The 14479-nt window shown below is 51.0% G+C and overlaps 1 protein-coding gene across 5 annotated transcripts in view; it reads right to left on the reverse strand.

Annotated features, from left to right (window-relative positions):
• The window catches only part of LOC310668837 (far upstream element-binding protein 3-like), a 340163-nt gene that overhangs the window by 249216 nt on the left and 76468 nt on the right, over positions 1–14479 (reverse strand). The window lies entirely within an intron of this gene.

Genomic DNA, 14479 nt, shown 5'->3' on the forward strand with positions numbered 1-14479 from the left:
CCCCCCCCAAAAAAAAGTTGTCAACATTTATCAAACTAGAGCATGACCAAGAGACACACTATGCAGCACAACCAAGAGACAGAATCCAGGAGGCACAGTACATATTTAGCACCCACCTCTGTGGGCTTGCTTCCCACCACATCATTATGCAGATGCCACTCATTCCTGTGAGGAAAACCCATGGGAGTGGACAGTCCAGCTCTTGCCAACTAGGCCAACACAACAAGTTGACTTCTGGTGTGACCACCATGGCGCTTAGCAGCTTTCCCATGGCACCGAACCCCAGTTGTTCAATTAATCAGGTAGTTTGGGGGTAATTATCCCTGCCAACACCGCCAGGGCTGGGGGGGACGGGACTTGCTGTCACCCAGGGGTTGTCCAATAACTGCCGCTCGCTACAATGGAATGAGGGGGCAGGGACGCTGGGTGCTTAGCATTGCACGAATTGGAAACTCTCCAATGCCATTGCCATGAGCAGGAGTATTCCTGTTTTTCATCAAATATTTGAATTCCGACTTGAAAACAGGCATGTTCTGGAAAGAAGGAGACAAAAAAATGACCTGTTAAACAAATCAGTCACTGAGTGCCAAGGTTTTGATCTGGAAAGGACTTTCGTCGTCTTGCTATGGTATATGTGAGGTTAGCGTCCGTTTCTCTTTTATACTTGCTATTTCATGATCTGGCAAACCTCACTAAGAAAGATTTAATTAATTAAACAGAATGCAAGAGGAATTTTACAAGAACTTTGAGAATTTGGTGCTTTATGGCACAGTCCTTTGTGGAGGGCTCTATTTAGAACTGACAAGGTATCAGCTTGTTAGAAGATATGAAGGGACTTTGTCCAAAGACACGATTAGATATTGTCAGGGGTTCAGGAGCAGAGGCACAGGAGAGGGAGGAAATGGAGAGCGAAGGGGAGGAGTCCGAAGGAAATGTCAGCGATGACAGTGATCCGAGGTCTCTGAGTCTGTCCAGTGAATCAGAGGATTCACAAAAAGGGGCTCCCATGGTCAGGGCAAGGGGAGTACCCAGGGGGGCACTTCAGGGAGAAGGGGCCAGAGGGGACTCAGAGAGCAGCAGCTGGAAATCTGGACCCGCGTCCACACCAGAGGGAAGTAGGGGGGAGGAGTCCCAGGCATCGGGATCAGGCGGCGCGCTACCAGCGGGAGAACATGAGGCAGGATTGACCACGCCTCCGTCAGGGAGCGAGGAAACGGTTAAGAGGAAGGTTAAACGCGCGCGCGCGCCAAGTTCAAATGTACAGGAAGGCGGCACAGTTGGCAGCCCGGGTAGGGAGCCAAGTCCTAAAGCCCGCCGAAGAGAGCGGGAGGAGTCAGGAGGGTCAACGTCTGCGTCAGAGGAGTCCAGGAGGGAGGAGACCCCGGGGGGCAGCAGGACCCAGAGGAGAAAGGAGAGAAGGGAGAGGTGGAGTAAGATTAGAGTCTTAAACTGGTGTACAGGGGGCGGAGATTCAGACGGAGCTTCGCCGGTCTAGACTCTAGACGTAGAGCTGGGGCGCTGAGGCTTGGAAATGGAAACTATTCTTCAATAAAGACTTTGATACTTTACTACCGGCTAGCGTTGGTCCTTTGTGAGCTGGGACCAGGAGCCAGCTCTGACAGTAAGCTCCGTCTCCTAAGTTTTGGCACCAAGAACCTCGCCACGTGAGTCGACACGGCGAGGGCAGAGGAGGGGTGCTTCGAGAGCTCACACAAATCAGGCAAGATGACTTCAGAACAGCAACTGACAGAACTGCGAAATGCAGTAACTCAACTCAACGCGGAGGTACGGGCCTCCAAGAAAAGGGAAGAGGAAATGGATGCCGCCTGCAGAGATCTCCGAACCAGGTTGGAAGCGCTCACTACACTGGGGCAAATGGGACCCAAGTCAGAGGGCATTGGACTGGGGAGGAGGGGAGGCAGTCTGGTATCTCATTTCGCCGGGAGTTTACAGCAGTACCCCAACTTCAGAGCCGACCTGCTGTTTGCGCTGGATCTGCTAGAAAAGGACTTTAGAGATGAGAGAAAGTGGGGTTTATCTTGTCCCATTTGCATGGGGAGGCCAAAACGTGGCTGAGGAATTTATGGAGAGATAATGATCCGGCGCTTCAAGATGCGAAGGCTTTCATTAAAGCAATGGATTCGTGTTTTTTATCAAAGATAGACATCGACATTGCCAGAAGAGACATACACGGGCTTAAACAAGGCAGAGCCAGTGTGAGGCAGTACCATGCACGCTTTTTTGGCTTAGTTCATGCACTGGGATGGGAAAAAGATTCTGCTCCAGTGAGAGACCTCTTTTGGGAAGGCTTGAATGCAGATGTAAAAGCTGAGATTGCAAGGGGAGAGAGGCCAAAGAACACTCAGCAAGTGGTCCAGAGGGCGCTGGAGATTGGGGTGCGCTTGGAGGAACGTCCTTGGAACAGAGAAGAAGGACGTTGGGGAAGGGCGCCAGCCAGAGCACCTCCCTTCTCTCCCAAAGATGCAACGCGTGCGCAATCCACACCCTCGCAGGGAGGGGGAGAAGAACCGATGGAGATCGGAGGTGCCAGGGCTCAGTCAGCTACCAGAGCCCTAACACCGGGAGCAGTCAAAACGAAGCCTCCTAGAGGGAACAGGAAGTGCTACATCTGCGAGAGTGCTCAGCACATGGCGAAAGAGTGTCCCCAGAGGCTCCACAAGCACACTGCAGCCTCGGCAACAGTCACAGACGCAACTCCACAGGGAACACCGCAACAGGGAAACGACGGAGTCTGGCTGGAGGAAGAGGCACTGGGGTCCAGCCAGACAAGTCAATGAAGCAATCCCCAGCAATTTTGCAGCCCACAGACCCCCTCCCACCCAAACCAGTGGTGCAGCTTACAGCGTCTCTCCAACTGCCCAATGGACGCACTCTGGAAGTGCCGATCACCATTGACTCCGGCAGCAACGCCGACTTTATAGGACTGGATTTCATTCAGCAGCACAATATACCACTACTACCAGCCACGCTGCCCCTGAAGGTTGTCACGGTGGATGGCAGAGAATTGTTGGGGGGGCAGGTGGTGCAACAAACGCAGCCAATGGTGATGCGGATTGGAAATCACCGAGAAGTCATCAGCTTCAATGTCACCCACCTGTCGGACACGCCTGTAGTCTTGGGCATGAGTTGGCTGCACAGGCACAGCCCAGCATTGGCGTGGTACCAGCGCCAACTGACCTTCGGCTCATCCTATTGCGCGGAACATTGCATCCTACCTAGCCCGGAAGAGGGAGGGGAAGACCCGCAGCTACAATTAGGCACGCTGCAAGCAGTGCCACGCAAGTACGCAGCGTTTTTGGAGGTTTTCTGCGAGAAAGAAGCAGACAAGCTGCCTCCCCACAGGCCCTATGACTGCAAGATTGACCTCCTAGAATCATAGAATCATAGAATCATAGAGTTGGAAGAGACCACAAGGGTCATCGAGTCCAACCCCCTGCCAAGCAGGAAACACCATCAGAGCACTCCTGACATATGGTTGTCAAGCCTCTGCTTAAAGACCTCCAAAGAAGGAGACTCCACCACACTCCTTGGCAGCAAATTCCACTGTCGAACAGCTCTTACTGTCAGGAAGTTCTTCCTAATGTTTAGGTGGAATCTTCTTTCTTGTAGTTTGTATCCATTGCTCCGTGTCCGCTTCTCTGGAGCAGCAGAAAACAACCTTTTTCCCTCCTCTATGTGACATCCTTTTATATATTTGAACATGGCTATCATATCACCCCTTAACCTCCTCTTCTCCAGGCTAAACATGCCCAGCTCCCTTAGCCGATCCTCATAAGGCATTGTTTCCAGGCCTTTGACCATTTTGGTTGCCCTCCTCTGTACACGTTCTAGTTTGTCAGTGTCCTTCTTGAACTGTGGTGCCCAGAACTGGACACAGTACTCCAGGTGAGGTCTGACCAGAGCAGAATACAGTGGCACTATAACTTCCCTTGATCTAGATGCTATACTCCTATTGATGCAGCCCAGAATTGCATTGGCTTTTTTAGCTGCCGCGTCACACTGTTGGCTCATGTTAAGTTTGTGGTCAACCAAGACTCCTAGATCCTTTTCACATGTACTGCTCTCAAGCCAGGTGTCACCCATCTTGTATTTGTGCCTCTCATTTTTTTTGCCCAAGTGCAATACTTTACATTTCTCCCTGTTAAAATTCATCTTGTTTGTTTTGGCCCAGTTCTCTAATCTGTCAAGGTCGTTTTGAAGTGTGATCCTGTCTTCTGGGGTGTTAACCACCCCTCCCAGTTTGGTGTCATCTGCAAATTTGATCAGGATGCCCTTGAGTCCATCATCCAAGTCGTTGATAAAGATGTTGAATAAGACCGGGCCCAAGACAGAACCCTGTGGCACCCCACTAGTCACTCTTCTCCAGGATGAAGAGGAACCATTGATGAGCACCCTTTGGGTCCGGTCAGTCAGCCAGTTACAAATCCACTGAGTGGTAGCATAGTCAAGACCGCATTTTACCAGCTTCTTTACAAGAATATCATGGGGCACCTTGTCAAATGCCTTGCTGAAATCAAGGTAGACTACATCCACTGCGTTCCCTTCATCTACCAGGCTTGTAATTCTGTCAAAAAATGAGATCAGGTTAGTCTGACATGACTTATTTTTCAGAAATCCATGCTGACTATTGGTGATCACAGCATTCCTTTCTAGGTGCTCACAGATTGTTTGCTTAATGATCTGCTCCAGAATTTTCCCTGGTATTGATGTTAGACTGACTGGGCGGTAATTATTTGGGTCCTCTCTTTTCCCCTTTTTGAAAATAGGGACAACATTTGCCCTCCTCCAGTCTGCCGGGACTTCGCCTGTTCTCCAGGAATTCTCAAAGATGACTGCCAGTGGTTCTGAGATCACATCTGCCAGTTCTTTTAATACTCTTGGATGCAGTTCATCTGGCCCTGGAGACTTGAATACATCTAAACTAGCCAAGTATTCTTGTACTATCTCCTTAGTTATTCTGGGCTGTGTTTCCTCTGCTGAATCATTTCCTCCAAATTCTTCAGGTCGGGCATTGTTTTCTTTATCGGAGAAGACTGAGGCAAAGAAGGCATTGAGGAGTTCAGCCCTTTCTGTGTCCCCTGTTTGCATTTCACCATCTTCTCCTCTGAGTGACCCCACTGTTTCTTTGTTCTTCCTTTTGCTACGAACATACCCATAGAAGCCTTTTTTGTTGCTTTTAACCTCTCTAGCAAGCCTGAGTTCATTCTGTGCTTTAGCTTTTCTGACTTTGTGTCTACACGTGCTGGCTATTTGTTTGAATTCCTCTTTGGTGGTTTCCCCCCTTTTCCATTTTTTGTACACATCCTTTTTTAATCTTAACTCAGTTAAAAGTTCTTTAGATAGCCACCCTGGCTTCTTTAGGCACCTTCCATGTTTCCGTCTCATTGGTATTGCCTGACGTTGTGCTTTTACTATCTCCCTCTTAACAAACTCCCAGCCATCATGAACTCCCTTTCCTTTTAGTATTACTGTCCATGGGATCTCACCCAGCACTTCCCTAAGTTTTATGAAGTCGGCTTTCTTAAAGTCAAGAAATTGAGTCCTAGTATGCTTGGCTGCTCCTTTCCGTTGTATAGTAAACTTCAGAAGAGCATGATCACTTGCGCCTAATGATCCTTCCACTTCTACCCCATTAACCAGGTCATCGACATTGGTTAGGACCAGATCTAAAATGGCTGTTCCTCTTGTTGCTTCTCCCACTTTCTGGACAATGAAGTTGTCTGCAAGGCCAGTGAGGAATCTGTTTGACCTTATGCTCTTGGCTGAGTTTGACCTCCAACAAATATCTGGGTAATTGAAGTCCCCCATTACTACTATCTCCCTTCCTTTTGCATGCTTGGCCATCTGTTCCAGGAAGGCATCATCTATGTCCTCCGTTTGGCTTGGGGATCTATAGTAAATAGATCTGCCAGGGGCGACGCTGCCAGGGGCGACGCTGCCAACCGGGAAACTGTATTCAATGTCTGAAGACGAGCTGCAGGAGCTCAAGGAGTTCATAGACCTCAACTTGAAGCGCGGTTTCATCCGGGAGTCGAAGGCAGTGGGGGGCAGTCCTGTATTCTTTGTGAAGAAAAAGGACACGCCCCAAAAGAGGCTTGTAGTTGATTTCAGGCTCTTAAATTCCAAGACCAAGCCCACGGCCTTTCCCATGCCCAAAATAGATGACCTGCTCGCAACGGTGAGGAAAGGACGCGTTTTCACAAAGTTGGATCTGCGAGGGGCGTACAACCTGATTCGCATGCGGGAGGGAGACGAGTGGAAGACTGCCATGTTCACGCCCCTGGGCACCTATGAATACAGAGTTATGCCCTTTGGTTTACAAAATGGCTCTCACTGTTTTCAAGCCTTCATGCATCACGTCCTGGCGGGTCTCCTCTACAAGAAATGCGTCTGCTTCTTGGACGACATCCTGATATTCTCAGAATCAGAGGAGACCCACGAGGGAGACGTCAAGGAGGTTCTGCAGAGACTGCAGGAGCTTCGGCTGTACGCCAAGCTGGAGAAGTGCCAGTTCGACAGGAAGGAGGTGGATTTCCTGGGCTACAAGTTGTCGGACAAGGGGCTCGCCATGGACAGCGCCAAGGTTCGCGCAGTGTTGGACTGGAAGAGCCCGCGCAATCGGAAGGAGGTCCAGCGGTTTGTGGGTTTCGCCAACTTTTACCGCAAGTTCATCAAGGGGTTCGCGATGCAGACAGCGGCCATTACCGACACGCTCAGCTCCAAGAAGAAGAAGTTCATCTGGACGGAGCAAGCGGAGCAGTCCTTCCAGAACCTTAAGCGTCTCTTCTCGTCCGAAGAGCAGCTACTGCATGTGAATCCCAGCAGACCGATGAGAGTTGAAACGGACGCCTCAGACAGAGCCGTGGGCGCAGTACTGTTGCAGCAGGACCCGCATGGGGACTGGAGACCGTGTGCCTTCTACTCTAGGAAGCTCAGCAAGTCAGAGCAGAACTACACCATCTGGGACAGGGAGTTGCTGGCCATTCATGCAGCATTCAAGGCGTGGCGGCACTTCCTCATCGGAGCCAAACACACAGTGCAGGTTCGCACGGATCATAAGAACCTGGAGTACTGGCATACGGCAAGGTTCCTGAACCAGCGGCACATCAGATGGGCGGAGTTCTTTGCGGATTTCGACTTCAGGATAGAGTACATCCCAGGCGACAACAACATCATGGCAGATGCACTGTCCAGAAAGCCGCAATACCTCGAAGAGGCGGCACCAGCAGCGGCCAAGCACATTTTCGCACCGAAAGCGTGGGCGTGCGCTTCAGCAACCGTGGACCTGGATGCGGTCCGTCGAGCGCTGCAGGAGGACCCCTTCGCACAAGCCAAAATGGAGGAGGTGCACAAGGGCACGGTGAAGGACGACGAGTTCCAAATACGTGATGGATTGCTCATCCGCAGAGGGGCACTCTATGTACCGGGAGACGACCTCCGCGCGAAAGTACTGCAGCAGTTGCACGACGCACCCACCGCCGGGCACTTTGGCAAAGAGAAGACGGCAGAATTAGTTGCCAGAGATTTTTGGTGGCCCAAGATGCGGGGGGAAGTCGCGGAGTACGTCTCGAGGTGCGACACCTGCCAAAGGGCCAAGTCAGTGCACAAACCTCCGGCGGGACTGCTCGAACCGCTGCAGACACCGAGCGAACCGTGGGAGAGGGTGGCCCTGGACTTTGTCACGGATTTACCCAGCTCGAGGGGTAAAACGGCAGTGCTAGTGGTGGTGGACATGTTCACCAAAATGGCCCACTTCATTCCATGCGCGGAGGTGGCCACGGCGGAACAGACCGCCAAACTGTTCATAGACCACGTCTTCAGGGTGCACGGTCTGCCACGGTTGATCTTGTCCGACAGGGGGCGACAGTTCATCTCGAACTTCTGGCAGAAGCCGATGGGTTTCCTGAACGTCAAGATCAACCTAGCGTCGGCGAGACACCCGCAGACCAACGGACAAGCGTTTGCAGGGCAGCGGCTGAAGAAGGAGCCAAAAGGGGTTTCTTGTGTGTGTGATTCTTGTGGCTGATTAGCTGATTTCCCTGGTCAAAGGTCAGAGGGGGCAGGGTTTCTGTTGAGGCAGGTGATTAGCTGTGGGAGGAGCTTATCAGTGTTTGCAGGGCAGCGGCTGAAGAAGGAGCCAAAAGGGGTTTCTTGTGTGTGTGATTCTTGTGGCTGATTAGCTGATTTCCCTGGTCAAAGGTCAGAGGGGGCAGGGTTTCTGTTGAGGCAGGTGATTAGCTGTGGGAGGAGCTTATCAGTGTTTGCAGGGCAGCGGCTGAAGAAGGAGCCAAAAGGGGTTTCTTGTGTGTGTGATTCTTGTGGCTGATTAGCTGATTTCCCTGGTCAAAGGTCAGAGGGGGCAGGGTTTCTGTTGAGGCAGGTGATTAGCTGTGGGAGGAGCTTATCAGTGTTTGCAGGGCAGCGGCTGAAGAAGGAGCCAAAAGGGGTTTCTTGTGTGTGTGATTCTTGTGGCTGATTAGCTGATTTCCCTGGTCAAAGGTCAGAGGGGGCAGGGTTTCTGTTGAGGCAGGTGATTAGCTGTGGGAGGAGCTTATCAGTGTTTGCAGGGCAGCGGCTGAAGAAGGAGCCAAAAGGGGTTTCTTGTGTGTGTGATTCTTGTGGCTGATTAGCTGATTTCCCTGGTCAAAGGTCAGAGGGGGCAGGGTTTCTGTTGAGGCAGGTGATTAGCTGTGGGAGGAGCTTATCAGTGTTTGCAGGGCAGCGGCTGAAGAAGGAGCCAAAAGGGGTTTCTTGTGTGTGTGATTCTTGTGGCTGATTAGCTGATTTCCCTGGTCAAAGGTCAGAGGGGGCAGGGTTTCTGTTGAGGCAGGTGATTAGCTGTGGGAGGAGCTTATCAGTGTTTGCAGGGCAGCGGCTGAAGAAGGAGCCAAAAGGGGTTTCTTGTGTGTGTGATTCTTGTGGCTGATTAGCTGATTTCCCTGGTCAAAGGTCAGAGGGGGCAGGGTTTCTGTTGAGGCAGGTGATTAGCTGTGGGAGGAGCTTATCAGTGTTTGCAGGGCAGCGGCTGAAGAAGGAGCCAAAAGGGGTTTCTTGTGTGTGTGATTCTTGTGGCTGATTAGCTGATTTCCCTGGTCAAAGGTCAGAGGGGGCAGGGTTTCTGTTGAGGCAGGTGATTAGCTGTGGGAGGAGCTTATCAGTGTTTGCAGGGCAGCGGCTGAAGAAGGAGCCAAAAGGGGTTTCTTGTGTGTGTGATTCTTGTGGCTGATTAGCTGATTTCCCTGGTCAAAGGTCAGAGGGGGCAGGGTTTCTGTTGAGGCAGGTGATTAGCTGTGGGAGGAGCTTATCAGTGTTTGCAGGGCAGCGGCTGAAGAAGGAGCCAAAAGGGGTTTCTTGTGTGTGTGATTCTTGTGGCTGATTAGCTGATTTCCCTGGTCAAAGGTCAGAGGGGGCAGGGTTTCTGTTGAGGCAGGTGATTAGCTGTGGGAGGAGCTTATCAGTGTTTGCAGGGCAGCGGCTGAAGAAGGAGCCAAAAGGGGTTTCTTGTGTGTGTGATTCTTGTGGCTGATTAGCTGATTTCCCTGGTCAAAGGTCAGAGGGGGCAGGGTTTCTGTTGAGGCAGGTGATTAGCTGTGGGAGGAGCTTATCAGTGTTTGCAGGGCAGCGGCTGAAGAAGGAGCCAAAAGGGGTTTCTTGTGTGTGTGATTCTTGTGGCTGATTAGCTGATTTCCCTGGTCAAAGGTCAGAGGGGGCAGGGTTTCTGTTGAGGCAGGTGATTAGCTGTGGGAGGAGCTTATCAGTGTTTGCAGGGCAGCGGCTGAAGAAGGAGCCAAAAGGGGTTTCTTGTGTGTGTGATTCTTGTGGCTGATTAGCTGATTTCCCTGGTCAAAGGTCAGAGGGGGCAGGGTTTCTGTTGAGGCAGGTGATTAGCTGTGGGAGGAGCTTATCAGTGTTTGCAGGGCAGCGGCTGAAGAAGGAGCCAAAAGGGGTTTCTTGTGTGTGTGATTCTTGTGGCTGATTAGCTGATTTCCCTGGTCAAAGGTCAGAGGGGGCAGGGTTTCTGTTGAGGCAGGTGATTAGCTGTGGGAGGAGCTTATCAGTGTTTGCAGGGCAGCGGCTGAAGAAGGAGCCAAAAGGGGTTTCTTGTGTGTGTGATTCTTGTGGCTGATTAGCTGATTTCCCTGGTCAAAGGTCAGAGGGGGCAGGGTTTCTGTTGAGGCAGGTGATTAGCTGTGGGAGGAGCTTATCAGTGTTTGCAGGGCAGCGGCTGAAGAAGGAGCCAAAAGGGGTTTCTTGTGTGTGTGATTCTTGTGGCTGATTAGCTGATTTCCCTGGTCAAAGGTCAGAGGGGGCAGGGTTTCTGTTGAGGCAGGTGATTAGCTGTGGGAGGAGCTTATCAGTGTTTGCAGGGCAGCGGCTGAAGAAGGAGCCAAAAGGGGTTTCTTGTGTGTGTGATTCTTGTGGCTGATTAGCTGATTTCCCTGGTCAAAGGTCAGAGGGGGCAGGGTTTCTGTTGAGGCAGGTGATTAGCTGTGGGAGGAGCTTATCAGTGTTTGCAGGGCAGCGGCTGAAGAAGGAGCCAAAAGGGGTTTCTTGTGTGTGTGATTCTTGTGGCTGATTAGCTGATTTCCCTGGTCAAAGGTCAGAGGGGGCAGGGTTTCTGTTGAGGCAGGTGATTAGCTGTGGGAGGAGCTTATCAGTGTTTGCAGGGCAGCGGCTGAAGAAGGAGCCAAAAGGGGTTTCTTGTGTGTGTGATTCTTGTGGCTGATTAGCTGATTTCCCTGGTCAAAGGTCAGAGGGGGCAGGGTTTCTGTTGAGGCAGGTGATTAGCTGTGGGAGGAGCTTATCAGTGTTTGCAGGGCAGCGGCTGAAGAAGGAGCCAAAAGGGGTTTCTTGTGTGTGTGATTCTTGTGGCTGATTAGCTGATTTCCCTGGTCAAAGGTCAGAGGGGGCAGGGTTTCTGTTGAGGCAGGTGATTAGCTGTGGGAGGAGCTTATCAGTGTTTGCAGGGCAGCGGCTGAAGAAGGAGCCAAAAGGGGTTTCTTGTGTGTGTGATTCTTGTGGCTGATTAGCTGATTTCCCTGGTCAAAGGTCAGAGGGGGCAGGGTTTCTGTTGAGGCAGGTGATTAGCTGTGGGAGGAGCTTATCAGTGTTTGCAGGGCAGCGGCTGAAGAAGGAGCCAAAAGGGGTTTCTTGTGTGTGTGATTCTTGTGGCTGATTAGCTGATTTCCCTGGTCAAAGGTCAGAGGGGGCAGGGTTTCTGTTGAGGCAGGTGATTAGCTGTGGGAGGAGCTTATCAGTGTTTGCAGGGCAGCGGCTGAAGAAGGAGCCAAAAGGGGTTTCTTGTGTGTGTGATTCTTGTGGCTGATTAGCTGATTTCCCTGGTCAAAGGTCAGAGGGGGCAGGGTTTCTGTTGAGGCAGGTGATTAGCTGTGGGAGGAGCTTATCAGTGTTTGCAGGGCAGCGGCTGAAGAAGGAGCCAAAAGGGGTTTCTTGTGTGTGTGATTCTTGTGGCTGATTAGCTGATTTCCCTGGTCAAAGGTCAGAGGGGGCAGGGTTTCTGTTGAGGCAGGTGATTAGCTGTGGGAGGAGCTTATCAGTGTTTGCAGGGCAGCGGCTGAAGAAGGAGCCAAAAGGGGTTTCTTGTGTGTGTGATTCTTGTGGCTGATTAGCTGATTTCCCTGGTCAAAGGTCAGAGGGGGCAGGGTTTCTGTTGAGGCAGGTGATTAGCTGTGGGAGGAGCTTATCAGTGTTTGCAGGGCAGCGGCTGAAGAAGGAGCCAAAAGGGGTTTCTTGTGTGTGTGATTCTTGTGGCTGATTAGCTGATTTCCCTGGTCAAAGGTCAGAGGGGGCAGGGTTTCTGTTGAGGCAGGTGATTAGCTGTGGGAGGAGCTTATCAGTGTTTGCAGGGCAGCGGCTGAAGAAGGAGCCAAAAGGGGTTTCTTGTGTGTGTGATTCTTGTGGCTGATTAGCTGATTTCCCTGGTCAAAGGTCAGAGGGGGCAGGGTTTCTGTTGAGGCAGGTGATTAGCTGTGGGAGGAGCTTATCAGTGTTTGCAGGGCAGCGGCTGAAGAAGGAGCCAAAAGGGGTTTCTTGTGTGTGTGATTCTTGTGGCTGATTAGCTGATTTCCCTGGTCAAAGGTCAGAGGGGGCAGGGTTTCTGTTGAGGCAGGTGATTAGCTGTGGGAGGAGCTTATCAGTGTTTGCAGGGCAGCGGCTGAAGAAGGAGCCAAAAGGGGTTTCTTGTGTGTGTGATTCTTGTGGCTGATTAGCTGATTTCCCTGGTCAAAGGTCAGAGGGGGCAGGGTTTCTGTTGAGGCAGGTGATTAGCTGTGGGAGGAGCTTATCAGTGTTTGCAGGGCAGCGGCTGAAGAAGGAGCCAAAAGGGGTTTCTTGTGTGTGTGATTCTTGTGGCTGATTAGCTGATTTCCCTGGTCAAAGGTCAGAGGGGGCAGGGTTTCTGTTGAGGCAGGTGATTAGCTGTGGGAGGAGCTTATCAGTGTTTGCAGGGCAGCGGCTGAAGAAGGAGCCAAAAGGGGTTTCTTGTGTGTGTGATTCTTGTGGCTGATTAGCTGATTTCCCTGGTCAAAGGTCAGAGGGGGCAGGGTTTCTGTTGAGGCAGGTGATTAGCTGTGGGAGGAGCTTATCAGTGTTTGCAGGGCAGCGGCGCGCGCCTATCGGCGCGCGCAGTTTGAACCATCTTTTAGATTTAGGGGAGCTAGTCTCAAGCCCAACAACACATTCTCAAGATGGAGGGGGAGGGAACAGCTGCAGTCGCCTGCGGTTCCTGCGCAATGTTTGCCATCTTGCCAAAGGTTGCAGGCAGCTTTACCTGCAGCAATTGCATGTTGATTGCCCTCCTAAAAGACAAAGTCCAGCAACTGGAGGAACGTGTAGCTACGCTCCAAAGAATTAGAGAGCTGGAGCTCTTCTTGGAAGCAACAGAGCACACCGTCTCCACCAAGGAGGAGACAGGGGACTCCCCTGAGAAGGAGGCTAGTTCACCAACACAGGAGCCCGATATGTGGAGAAACGTGACTCAAAGAAGTAGGAGGCCCAGGGTTCGCTCTGATTGTCTAGAAATACACAATCGCTTTGAGGTCCTCTCCCCTAGCATGGAAGACGAAGAGCAGACTCCATTTGAGGATCTCTCCCTCATTACAGTCGATCACGTATATGAAGATGAGCAGCAAAGTCAGTCCTCAGGGAATGTGCAGGCGACCTTGGAACGGACCGCTCACGGAAGAACCCTGACCAAACCTAAGAGAAGGCGTGTAGTGGTGATAGGGGATTCCCTACTGAGGGGAACAGAAGCAGTGATCTGTGGGCCTGACAAGATGTCTCGGGAAGTGTGCTGTCTCCCCGGGGCTAAGATCAAAGATGTAACTGAACGACTGCAAGGAATCATAAAACCCACTGACAAATACCCCTTCCTCTTGGTTCATGTGGGAACCAATGACACTGCAATCAATAGCCTCCAGAAGATCAAAAGAGACTACGAGGCTCTGGGCAGGAAATTGAAGCAATTAAATGCACAAATCGTCATCTCATCTGTCCTCCCAGTTGAACGACGTGGCCCAGGGAGAGAGAGGAAAATAGTGGAAGTAAACAGCTGGCTTCGCAAATGGTGTAAACAGGAACGGTTTGGATTCTTAGATCACGGACTGCAGTTTCTTGAGGATGGACTTCTGGCAAGCGATGGGCTGCACCTCACAACGGTTGGGAGGAATGTTTTTGCCAAAAAACTAAGAAACCTCATCAGGAGGGCTTTAAACTGACTAATGTGGGGGAGGGAGACAGTGCTCTTGAAGGTAGGAGTCTATTAATTGATGAAGATAATCATCCAAATGTCATAGACCAAATGGAGCAAACAGCAAGCAGACCTAGTGGTGGGAGGAAAAAATCCTTAAATAAGAGACACGGGGGAATGACTAATGGACTTCAATGTCTGTACACTAATGCACAAAGCATGGGAAATAAACAAGATGAGCTTGAGCTCTTGGTACAGCAAACTAAATATGACATAATAGGCATCACTGAAACCTGGTGGGATAAGTCCCACGATTGGAATGTAAAAATGGAGGGATACAATCTATTTCAGAGAAACAGACCAGACAAGAAAGGAGGAGGAGTGGCGTTATATGTCAGGGATGTGTATACCTGTGAAGAGATCCAAGATTTAGAACCTCAAAGCCAAAGTGAGAGCATTTGGGTCAAAATTAAGGGAGAGAAGAATAATAGTGACCTCATTGTGGGAGTTTACTATAGATCCCCAAGCCAAACGGAGGACATAGATGATGCCTTCCTGGAACAGATGGCCAAGCATGCAAAAGGAAGGGAGATAGTAGTAATGGGAGACTTCAATTACCCAGATATTTGTTGGAGGTCAAACTCAGCCAAGAGCATAAGGTCAAACAGATTCCTCACTGGCCTTGCAGACAACTTCATTGTCCAGAAAGTGGGAGAAGCAACAAGAGGAACAGCCATTTTAGATCTGGTC

Source organism: Podarcis tiliguerta (genome assembly GCF_965153285.1).
Source record: "Podarcis tiliguerta genome assembly, chromosome: W".
In the NCBI taxonomy this organism is placed as follows: Eukaryota; Metazoa; Chordata; class Lepidosauria; order Squamata; family Lacertidae; genus Podarcis; species Podarcis tiliguerta.